Here is a 13,751-nt window from a genome sequence, read left to right on the forward strand (position 1 = left end):
AACGAGAAAGTCAAGCAAAGCAATAATCATAACATTTCGTCAATGATCTACGAATTACGGATGCAGACTGACATGGAGGTTGTCTTGTTTTTATGTAATGACAAAATGTTTTATGTTGTTGTTGTTGTTTGTTTGTTTGTTTGTTTGTTTGTTTGTTTGTTGTTTGTTTGTTTGTTGTTTGTTTGTTGTTTGTTTGTTTATTGTTTGTTTGTTGATGTTGTTCATTGGATGTTTATAATGTTGCAATTAAGTTAATAATTTTGAAAAAATTCTTGTTGTTGTTGTAATTATTATTATTGTTGTCGTTGTTGTGTTGTTATTATTATTGTTGTTTTTGTGTTAGCGTTATTTAGAATCTTCTATGCGACAACAACAACAACGACAACAACAACAGAAACAACAACAACAACTTCTTAACAAAATATTAACAACAAATTAACATTACATCATTAACAAATTCACATTTCTGTGAGAAAATATTTAAAGATAAAGTCTTCCATTTGAGGAAACCATAGCAAGAAAGCACCAACCATTTTGAAAACTTCAACAAAATTGCTGGAAGCTTAAAGTTGTCAGCCAATATTGAAAAAGAAATTTATTCTTGAATTCGTTTCTTATTTTATTATTTAAATTGTTTTTCTTTATTATTTTTCAAATTTGAAAAAAATTATATAAAACTTTTCAATACAATTTGGTAGTTGAGTTGCATAAAAATATTTTGCCTTTCGCTATTTCCTGTTAGGTAAAATTAAAAAATTATTGCAAATAATTTTTAAAAAACAATTTTTATTCGTGATTATACAAATGAAAATATTTTTTATGTAAATTTGTTTATTTTGACTGGATTTGAATCATTCGAAAATTTAAACCTCTCAACTCGACTGAGTTTTCAAATCATGAAAATTGTTGAAAAATTGCACTCATAACGGAGCGAAAATGATTTGAGAAGATGAGTGAAAAATGAGAATGATGAATTATATGTAAGCCAGCAAAAAATATGTGCAGAGTAAATTGGCCAAAAGCATTCTACCTTGTTAGGCTCGCTGCATACAATTTCAATGATTTATAACTCTCGCATTCAATGTTCAGCAAACTGCGGCTGCCTGACTCTGAAATCGCTCAAAAAATAAAATCCTCTCAACGAGATAATTAATTGGAGGAAGTCCCGATACGCTATTGTCAAATAATATAGTGAACTGCCCGCTGAAATGATTAATATGATGGTGACGATGATGAAGATGATGATTGAGATGATGTTAATGATGTTGTTGATGATGTTAGTGACGATGATGCTGACGATGATGAAGATGATGGTGGAGATGATAATGGTGATGATGATATTGATGATGATGATGTTGTTGATTATGATGATGATGTTGGTAATGATGAAGCTGATGATGTTGATGATGATGATGTTGATATAATGAATAATATAGTAATTAAATTATTTTTGTCACGACTTCACGATTACGTTGGAAAATGTTGAAAAAAATGATGATAGTTACAGTGATGATGATGAAGATGGTGACCTTCTTGTTGTTGTTGATGACAAGGATATTGATGATGATGGGGATGGAGATGATGATGCAGATGAAAATGGTGTTGTTGATAAAAAAGAAAAAAAAAGAAGAAGATGATGATGGGAGACGTGTTAATAACAATGATGAATAATTTAACTACTATGATGGCGACAATGATGGTGATGACGATAGTTTTTATTCTAGAATGTTCGAGAATTTCGTTAAATCAATCAGTATCTATTTAATAATAATAACCGACACTGATGTTTTGATGATGTAAAAATTACGCAACCCCCGATGAACATTGGACGTTGACAGGTTCCCACTGACCACAAGTCTGCATTCGTGTGGTCAGTGAGGAGAAGGCGCTAAACGGTTGTAATTTTATAAAAACCTGCTTTCATTTTTCTGTCATGCCAGCAAACTCAATTCAACTGCCAAAGAAAATATTTACAAAAATAAAATAACGTTTTAACAACAGAAGAGCGAGCATTAGACTCAATAATACACTCAGGCGGACAAGGTACCATCGTTAAAAACACATGTTAACAGATAATTCAAAACCAGAAAGCAGACGAACCAGCCAAACACGCACAACAACAATGAAATTTCACGCACGCGTATGAACATGTACGTGCTGACTGACAAGCTAAAAAATAACAAAGCTACAAAAAACCATAGAAACAATCGTACATCTATATGACAAACCATACAAATATTTATATAAACTTAAACAGAAATTTAACCAGCAAAAGGTAAAATACAGAAATGCAGTACAAAAGATACAAACACACAATCAAACATAAAGACATTCACGCAAACAAGCATACAGTTAGACAGATGTAAACAGACACGCAACCAAACGTGCAGGCAGACATACAAACAACTGAACACAAACAAACCACACATACGAAGAAACAAACATGCAGAGAGACGACATGCATTTAAACAGCATTCATACGGGCGTAGAAAGTTGTACGTGTAGCGGGAGAAATGAAGCAATGATGCGTTCACTTACCTCGTAAATTGTCTTGAACGTTTTTTTATGATGCCAAGAAGAAAATTCAGCGAACAGAACCAAAACAATAAGAGGAGTAAAAATTGCATTCTCTCAAATAAAAAACATGAAAAAGCACAAAAAACAACTGCATTAAACAACAACAAAAGTTAACAATTCATTAGGCACAAATTTGCACAAACAACAATTTCGAAAAAATACCCAAATGAAAAACAATTTTGTAATTTTTCAACATATTCTTCATCATTTTTTTTATAAAATCCTTATCGTAATTGTCTGCTAGTTTTAATTCTCACAAGTATTTATAAATCCTCGACAGCAAAAAATATTTGAACAACCAAATCTCCAATCAACATCAAAATAAACAGCAAAGCCAACACTGCTCATAACCGAGATAAAATAACATACAAAACCGCAAGAGAAATAAATAATTTTACCGGAAGCATGAACATTCAACACGTGACTACCATGATAATAACGTCCTAGTAAACAAAAAATAGATACAGAACTGTCAAAAAAAAATAACAACAACAAAAAAAAACGTTTATAGGTGAAAAAACAGCACAAAAGCAATAACAACAACAAAACCTTTACAAGTAAAGCAACAAAACCTTTTAACAGCAAACAAACACAAAAAAACAATAACAACAACAACAGCAATATCAACAGAAAAACGTTTAATATTAAACAAACACATGAAAACAAAAACAGCAAAATTGTTTACAAGTAAACAAAGCCAAAAACCAAACAAAAAGTTAAACAAGTAAATTAATATAGTTGGATGATAAATGAGAGTATTATTAACTCTTCAATATTTGTAACTGTTGTGTTTTTCTGGCCAGGGCAGAGGCAGACCCCTCATAAATCAACCACTGATGAAACTGTCAATAACATTTTCCATTACCGTATATCTATGATACTGTATCATGTTTATATCAATCAAATTCGTGTCTATATCAATCAAATTATTTCAACTATTCACTAAAAACTGTTAATACTGATAAACTGTTTACTGATGAAACCGTTAATAACATTTTTTATCTATGTATCTATCTATGATACTGTATCATGTTTATATCAATCAAAATTGTGTTTATATTAATCAAATTATTCCAACTTTCTACAAATATTCTTATCATTGTATAGCATTCTAGTTTTGAGTTTTTATTTGTGGTAGAATAAAAAATTTTAATGTCGCTATTAACAACTTGGGCTAACATCACATTTATAGATTTATTTTAAAACCACAATGTGTTGATAAACAGCTGCTACACTTAAATGCAACTTGAATCAAATTGTTTTCTCTTGCCATAAATATTGTAATACCAGCACATAAAGAGCAGTATTAACAATGAGAGTTAAAAAAAGAACAATAATAGCAACTAAGACAACATTTACAACAACAACAACAACACAATGAACAACAACAATAACTGCAACAACAAAAACAACAACAACGGCAACAACTACAACACCAACGACATTAGCAACGACAACAACTACAACAACAACACAATAAACAACAACAAGCCAAAATATCCGCCTCAAAATGACGATCAACCCATCTGAACATTACATTATATAGGATTAAAAGTATTATCAGCGCTTTCTCATATGTTGTCTGGATGGACTAAGGAGTTTGGGGTGCTGAAGAAAATAGAATTGGGAATCTCTAATTATTAAGTGGGAGTCTTTAATTATTTTCGAGATGTCAAATTATTCAGTGGAAGTCCGTAATTAATAGTAAATATTTTGTATAAACCACAAAATATTTAGCGGAGAGAGGAGTTTCTTGTCAGGACCTGTGATACAATTACATCATTTTAATTTTGGAGGACCTTTTTTTGCCTGTCCTACCTCAAATCCAACCTTTTATGCACTGTATGCACCGCTCTACCGCACATGTTTGGTTCCGTGTGTGATGATTTCCAATTGAGATAAATTTGATATTTTTAACCACGCAGACGCTCGTATCAAACAAATCCGTCATGCCTGCGTTGGTGTCTTCGCTAAAATTGGAATGGTGTAGACATTTATTTAATGTTCATTCTTTTGAAATGTTATATCACTTATTTATAAATTTTTTTAAATCATATGGACATGAAATATATAAAACAATTTTTTTTTGAAACTAGTAACGAATTTGTAAAAAAGCATAACGATCTATACAGTCAACTTTGTACCACAATCACCACACTACGTCACGCCACAGCAAACCACACCACACCACACTACACCACATTACACTGTCTGCCTGCATGAATATTTCGCAAAACAAATGTTTGAAATTAGAGGCATTAAAATGTTTTAGTGCATCCGCTAGTAAACTACACGTGAAATGACATTCGTTTGTTTGGTGCGTGATAATGTATGTTGTATGTGTGTGCGTATGTTTGCATGCGAATGCTTATATTTTATGTGTTTGTTTGTCTATGTATGTATGTTTGTATGTGCACGTGCAACTGTTATTTATACCTGATCGTATGTTTGTATGTAACTCAGTTTTTTTAATTTTTAAAATTTTTGGTAGGCGTTTTGATGTTTAACGTTCTATGTACGCCGACATTCATGTCTTTGTGAGTTTATAAAAGTGTAGAAAGTGATATTGAAATTACGTTGCAGGCAGGAACCACGCAGACATTCACGCAGACATTCACGCAAACATTCACGCGAAAATTAACCCAGACATTAATGAATTTATTCACGCAGACATTCACGCAAAAATTAATGCAGACATTCACACAGAATTTTACCCAGACATTCACGCAGACATCTTATCCAACTCGACGCTGATCTTTGACTTGCATCAAGATATAAAAATGACTTCACTGCCTGATAGCAAGCCTATCGTGTTTCTTTTTATAAGCCACTTTCGTATGAAACATTTTTTGATTGAAATTCTTATCTCCTCATGAAAATCTGGCAGCTAACTGACTTGATATGAGAAGCACAACTTAAAATGAATAAAAATTACAAACTGGCCACGACTGCAACAACAGCGTTATTAAATTTTAGCACCTAAAACACCTTAGCGAAATACAAAAAACGTCATTTGCACTTGCTTCAGAAAATAACATCACAAAAAAACAGAGCACCATCGAATTATCTCTACATTGGTACAACAACAACAACAACAACAACAGGAAAAAAGAAAACATTCCACATACACCTGAATTTAGCGCGTCAATAAATTTAAACCTGCACCTATAGGACCTTTCCAAGTAAAACACGAAACAATAACAAAATCAAAACCTGTTAGTGCATTTGAGATGCAGAGAGACATTTATTAATGATGTTTCTAGGTGCAGTTTTCCAATGCGAGAAAAACAACCCACCAGAAAAAAAATATTTTCAAGAATTTTATCAACCCACCATGCTCAAAACATCGCACGGGAACGTACATTCAGACAAACACAAACAGCAAACATAAAACAAGAACTATAATTTTTATTTCTCCTCATAAGAAACAAAACACAAACTCTGTACGCAATCAGACATTACTTTCGTTGCATCAAATTTTTCTGCTACTTGAAAAATTTGTCTCATCAACAAGATGATCGGCAACATCCAAAACGTCTACAATAACAACAACAACTCCAACAACAACAGCATTAACAATAACAACGACAACAACAACAGCATCAACAACAACGACAACAACAACAGCATCAACAACAACGACAACAACAACAGCATCAACAACAACGACAACAACAAAACAAACAACAATCACACCCAAACAAAGCAAACCATCGTGAGCAAATACATTTCATTGATAAATTCTTCAGCATCCAATCGTCAATCAGCAACCGATCGATGATAATCATTTCCAACATCCAACACACAAGTTTATTGACTGTTGACTGCATATTTATGGGTACATATATACATTGATATATAGATATATTGATACATAGATACACTGATACATAGATACATTGATACATAGATACATTGATACATAGATACATTGATGCATAGATACATTGATACATAGATACGTTGGTACATAGATACATTGATACATTGATACATTGATATATAGATGTATAGATTATTAGATAGATGCATAGATATCGAGAAAAAAACTCTAATAAAAAAAACCAAAACTTGTAACAAAAACAAACAAACCAACCAACAAAACAAAGACGTTCACCACTTAGCCATAAAATTCTAACCTCCCAAAACAACACTTTTCTATACAATACATGCAATTGGAAAAAAACAATATCAAATATTTTGCTTCTAGCTTTTCAAGTAGCTAAAATATTCAAAACAACACTTACATAGTACAAACAACGACACCAAAACAATAAACATCATCGATAAAAACAAAACATCATCGTAAACAACAAACAAACAAACCAACCAGCCAACAAACAAAAAAACAAACATACAAACGAACATACAAACAAACATACAAACAAACAGACAAACAAACAACCAGCAAAAGATTCAACAACAACACTCCTAGAACAACACAACACAACAACTACAACACATGAAAAAAACAAGTAAGCAATATGTAGTTTGATTGCGGCAGTCGTCGCGAGAGGCTGTGGTGGTCACAGCATCAATTGTTTTGCAGCTGACATCAATACGTCTGCATTACCTTCCAATCCGGGTACGATACTCTCAGCGCAACTCTATTTTCTAGATTTTGTTCGAACTTTTTTTCGTTCTTGAAGAAACCTTTGTATATTTGAACGTATCTTTGTGTATCTTTAAGTATGTCTATGTATTTGTCTGTATGTGTTTGGATACATTTATCTATGTGTGTGTGTGTGTAAGTCTTTGTATTTATTTATATTTACCAGTGTAATAGCAGATAACATCAACCGTGCATTTACAACGAAGCATCAACAGCTAAATTTTAGGATTAGTTGTGCGAGCGAAATATTTGTATATACAATATTGCATGTTTGTGTTTATATACCAAAAAACGCATATACATATGTTGCGCTTTAAAAAAACATACAAAACAACATCAACCATTTCAATCCTAAAAAAACAACTTTGCAACACTGCAATATATTATCAACAACAACAAAAACAAACACAACAACAACCACAACAACTACAACAATTACAGCAACAACCACAACATCAACAACAAGTCGGGAAAACACGAAGTCAACATAAATAATATCATAGCAAGCGGGCAACAAACACCATATGCAGTTTGTATGTAAGTGTCAGGCAATTGAAATATCGCGCATAGTGAATCACAATTCCCCGTTTAAACACGGTTTACGATTTCTTTCGAGAATATTTTTTATTCGAGTTTCTGTACGAGCGTGCGCGCGCGTGTGTTGTGTGTGTTTGTGTGTGTACACGTGGTTTTGTGTGGCATATGTTTGTTTATGTGTTTGTGTGAGTGTGTTTGTATATAAGGACTTGTTTGCAGTATTTTATGCTCAAAACGCCTAATTCACCATTTTATCTCATCTATAAACTTGAAGTTTATTTCATGTATCTAAATTTTTTCAAAATGTTATTTTTATTTTTTAAATTTTTTCAAGATGTTATTTTTCTTTCTTTTATAAATGCGTTCATAAATTAACCTCAACTTTTTGAGAAGTAAAAAAGAACAAATACGTGAGCTCAATTGAGGATGAAGATGGTGATTGTGTGGAAAGATGAAGATGAGGATGATGTTGTTGATGATAATGATATTGTTGGTGATGTTGATGTTGACGATGATGTTGATGATGATGTTGTTGATGTTTTATGACCTGATAACGTGCAGGTTCGTGTTCTGGATTTCACGTGCCATTAACCGCACATCACTTAATGCTGAACATATGAATGTTTGTTGTATGTAGCTACTCATCTCACTGGCGGCTGATGTATTGAGATGTTGTGCATGGATTCGCAAGATACAATATGATACAATGTGATGCAATATACACTGCTACTCATTGTACAGTACCGAAGGTACAACATACAAACACAACATACAAACACTACATACAAACACTACATACAAACACTACATACAAACACTACATACAAACACTACATACAAACACAACATACAAACACAACATACAAACACAACATACAAACACAACATACAAACACTACATACAAACACAACATACAAACACAACATACAAACACAACATACAAACACTACATACAAACACAACATACAAACACAACATACAAACACGACATACAAATACCATTTTTGTTTCTGAATACCTAAAATGCTTGTGGATGTATTTTGATTATTTGCCGTTATTGAAAGTGTAAAATCTTAACTTTATTTTTTCAATGATTTTAGGTAAATCATTGCTATGATTATTAGCAATTATTAGCAATTATTATTATTATTATTATTATTATTATTATTATTATTAGCAATAATTAGAAATTATTAGCAATGATAAATCATTGCTAATAATTCATTTTGAAAACTATAAGAGAAGTTTCATCCATAACAAATAATGTTAAAGTTTTCTTATTTTCGTTAAAATCACACCAAATAAATTTTTTCATTTTATCCATATGCTGCATGTGTTATAGAGTTACGCACCCACACACACACACACACACACCACATACACACACACACCACACACACACACCACACACAACACACACACACCACCATGTTATGGCAGTTGTAAACAATTGTACTGGCTTTGAGTTGTTCAACTTATTCATCATTAATTTCATTTAAGTTTAATAAAAAAATTTATAACACGTTAATATTTAATGCTACTGTGCAATAATTTTTTTTTAACTTATTTAAATGTAGAAGTTAACAAATTTTCTCAAATTGTTTCTTGTTTTTTAATTTATCAGTTAATACTAGCTGTTGTTATTGTAACTAAAGTTATTGTTGTTGTTTTTGTTCATGATGTGTCTTGTAGGTTTTTGTTGTTGTTCTGTGTTGTGGTTGGTTGCAGTTGCAGGATTATGTTGCGATTGTTGTTGCAAAGTTTCGTAATAGGACGGAGCACGGTGAAAGGGCACGCGAATGCAATTTCTGTGGAACGAGAGAGCAACAAATAAGCAGGAACCTCGTGTCGTTCACTGCTGCAAAACAGAACCAATCAACAAATATTAACTCTCTACTTGTCTCCCTCAATATCTCTCTGTCTCTTCTCTCTCTCTTTCTGCTTGTCTTTTGTTTCTTGTCTCTCTGTCTATCTGCCTTTTGTTTACTGTCTGTCTATTTGTTTTATTTGTTTGTTTTTCTGTCGGCGAGTTCATATGTTTTTTATTTGTTTTTCATCCAGTCAAAAGTATTTCTTTGTTTGTTTGTGTTTTATTATGTTTGTCTGTATGATCTTTGTTTGTCTGTTTTTGTGGTTGTTTTTTTATTTATGTCGGCCTGTATGCATTTCTCTCTCTCTCTCTCTCTCTCTCTCATACTTCACTCATTAGTTTTTGGAGGCTTTTTGGTCGGTTAAATTTTGATTTCAGTTCATTTTTCCAATTTATTTCATTGCTCTCTACTTGTCACTTTCAATCTTTCATTTTATCCACTTATCTAGTTATTGACAAGCTTCCAACTGCTTATTGCTATTGTATTTCGTTGAGTGCTTTTTGAATGTCTATGCTACAATTATGTTGTTTTTTTGTGTCTGTTGTTGTTGACAATGTTCTGACCTAGTGTTATTTGTTGTTGCATTGGTGTTGTTTCGTTGCGACATTAAAATGTTCAACTGGTATGTGGTTGTTCATCCCTGTTTTAATTTTTATGGCGCGCTGTTGTGTGGCAGTGTTGTTGCTATGATGTAGTTGCAGGTTGGTTGCTAGGCCGGTTTCAATATTACGTTTTTGTTCTTCTATTGTTATTTGCCATTCCAATACTCTTAAATGATTGCAGTTAAATTCATTTTATAAGCATAAACAATGTCCGCGGTGCGTTGTAACTGCTGGCCAGTGATGACATTTCATTGTCACTAGTTTCATTGCGAGTCAAAGTTTGTTCGCGGTAGACTGCACACGATTGAATAAACTGGACAATGTGCAACAAGCAACATGCAACATGCAACAAGCAACATGCAACGTGCAACTTACAAAATGCAAAAATTCTGTTGTACAATGTGGGATTCTGTTGTGCTGTTGTTCGTTTATTTGTTGCAAGATTTGTGTTGCTATTGTAAGTGTGTGTGTGTGTGTGTTGATGATAATGTTAAAACCTTGATGCTGCTGCTGTTGTTGTTGTTATACTTTTTTTTATTTCTATGCAGTACTCTTGTACAGTTGGTTTCTACCAAATACACAGTTAATGTTATTGAAGCTTTGAGAGCTTTCCAATTAATGACAATCGAGTAGTGAATAGTTTTTGAGTACAAATCAAATGTTTTCACTTTCTTGTTACTTTAATATCTTAATGACATGTGAAAAATCTTTTTTCTAAAATTGCTCAATATATTCAACGCGATCATTTGTGTTCTTCATCGGCTGATTTATATGTTGTTCGTTTGCAGACTGACTTTTATGCAACGTGTTTGTCTCTAACAACAGTAAAAGGTTTTAACTTGGATTGATTCATCACAGTTACTCACAACTATAAAACATCCACTGTGACATACACGTAATATACATCTTTCGATACGTGATTTACAAATCAACAAACACGTTATAACATTTAAAAACGCATAAAATACAAATATATTCTATCTATAAATACACACACACGCGCATACACACATTCACATCAGGCATTTACACATACAAACACACACACGCACACGTACACTCAAGCACCGAACGAACGTACGCACGCATTGGAACAAGTTTCCATTCACGGCATTTATTAACAGGCCGAAAGATTTTACTCCTTTTTGAAAGTTATTTCAGTGGCCGTCAAATTTATTCGCGTAATGGCGAGTGACGTCTGAACATTTTTCGTGATCCTCAGCACGGCAGCCACAGTGCTTAAGTGGATGCAGGATGTAATTGGCTGATTGGTGATGGCGTTAACGTTTCCAACATTTCGCATTTGCCATTTCAACGGACATTTTCTAATGTCAGAATACATTCAGAAAAATTGCTTTCTGAGAGGCAGTATAAATGAATAAATATATGAAGAAAAAAAAATTAAACCTGAGAATGGAAACCCCTACCAAGAATTTCCAAGCGTCTTAATATATGCACATATAAATATACCTACTCCATCTCTAGAACAAAAGTTATTGCGTAAGTTTTTGAAATTGCCACATCACAAAGTTGTTAGTATATATGTGCAAATAACTTTAAAAAAATGACCAAGTTCTAATAAAGACATCTTCATTTACATTTTTTCAATATCATTAATCAAGTTCATTTAAATGCTTTTTAAATGCAATCGACGAATTTTTCCATCCGTTATTTTGTGAAGCAGCTTGAATTTTATTTGACCTTGAACGCTAAATTGCAAATTTATTTCAACTCGTCCCATTGAACCAAGTTATTTGTTGGGATCAAGAAGTTGAAAGTCTAAAGTTAAATTCAGTGTTTAATTTTTTTGTCATTTTTCCTTGCCAACGAACTTCGTGAGAATCAAAAAGCATGCCTGCACTTGAATTTGTAAGTTTTCCATACTTTAATATCTCGGTGCTTATGGAAGTGCTCAAATGAAATCAAAGAATAATAATTTTGTTTCAGGCTATTGTGTTCTGGTGAGAGCTTTGATGAGAGTAATTAAAACAAATCATTAAAGATGCACTCTTCCTTCTTCCTTCACTCTTCCAATTTGTTCCATCTGTTTGAAAGGTTTGTTGAGTATGGCACAATGTTTTCATCAAAATTCATAATTTTATTTGAAAGCTTTTATGTTTTGTTTGTTTGTAAGTGAATGATGCATTGTTTGCGCCGACAATAATACTCTGATGGTGGATAGATGATGAATTTAAAAGCTACAGAACAATGTATCGAGCAATCGATATTTATGCCTGCATCTGAAAGAAAGACTCGCCGGTCCATTGTAAATCATCGCAAGAAAGTTGTGCTGCCCCTTTCTTCTTCCCTTTCATTCATACAACATTCAGACAAACTTCTTACAAAATATATAAAAAAAAATATTTCATAGTCTTTCTTCGTTTTTGTATTTGAAAAAAAAAATTTAGTTTTTCCTATTTGAGAAACAAAATTTGTAAAGGTAGAAAATTTCATAGCGTTCCTTCTTCTGCTTCTCACATTTGACGAATGAAGCGAAAAATTGGCGCTGAATGTGAACAAATTTGTGTTGTTGGAATCAACTTTTCTGCCTGTAATGAAATTCTCGTTTGCATTTTTTTTGTTGGTTTCGCTGCGTTCGCTGGTCGCTCCGTAGCATCAGACGATCGCTTGTTAGTGTCGTCGTCTCCTTGAAGAGATGTTGTTGTTGTCGTTGCTGTGTTGTTTTAGATCTGTTTTGTTGCAGTAGTTTTGAGTTAATATTTTGTTGTTATTAAAGTTGTGCAACTGTTTATAAGTACTTCATTGTAGACGCTTCAAACTGCTATGGTTGCTTTTTATTTCTATCTTCTACTTCAACGTAATAATCATTTTGTTTCTTGCTGATGATGATTTTTTTTATAAATGTCATTTTTTGTTTTAAATTCACTTTTCAATATCTACTTTACAGGCAAATTAAACTTATTTATAAATTGAAATCAATTTATTTATAAATAAAAAAATAGGATGAAATAATATTCATCTGAAGCAATCAAACACAACTCAAAAAAACAAAAAAAATCAAAACAAAAAACGCCATCAGCTTTCTACAAAGCATAAGACCAAATTAGAGACAACTCAATTCAATGAAAAAACAATGGAAAGCTGAAAATCTAAAGAACCGACCGACGACTAAAGAACTGAAGAACCGACAGACAATCGGATAAATATCGAATCAGCTCATCAATGCTTTGCATCTTGAAAAGCAAAATCTTAAGTTAATCAACCAAGCAAACGTAGCCAACGCTGAATTAATTTTTTTTTCAAAGGAAACTCACAATTACGTCACTGGCTGTATTGTTTCTGATTTGCTGCTACTTGACAAAACAAAATCAAACTATAAATATTTATTATATTTTATTTGAATAAAACACATAACAAGTAAACAAAAACTTGTAGCAGTGAATTAACTAAAAATGAACATGTAGACAGAAAGGAAAGAAAGAAATAGCAATCGTGATAAGCTTAAGTCGCACGTTATCAAATTCGCCGCATGAAGATTATATATATATATATATATATATATATATATATATATATATATATATATATAT

This window comes from Helobdella robusta, assembly GCF_000326865.2.
Source record: "Helobdella robusta unplaced genomic scaffold HELROscaffold_14, whole genome shotgun sequence".
Lineage (NCBI taxonomy): Eukaryota > Metazoa > Annelida > Clitellata > Rhynchobdellida > Glossiphoniidae > Helobdella > Helobdella robusta.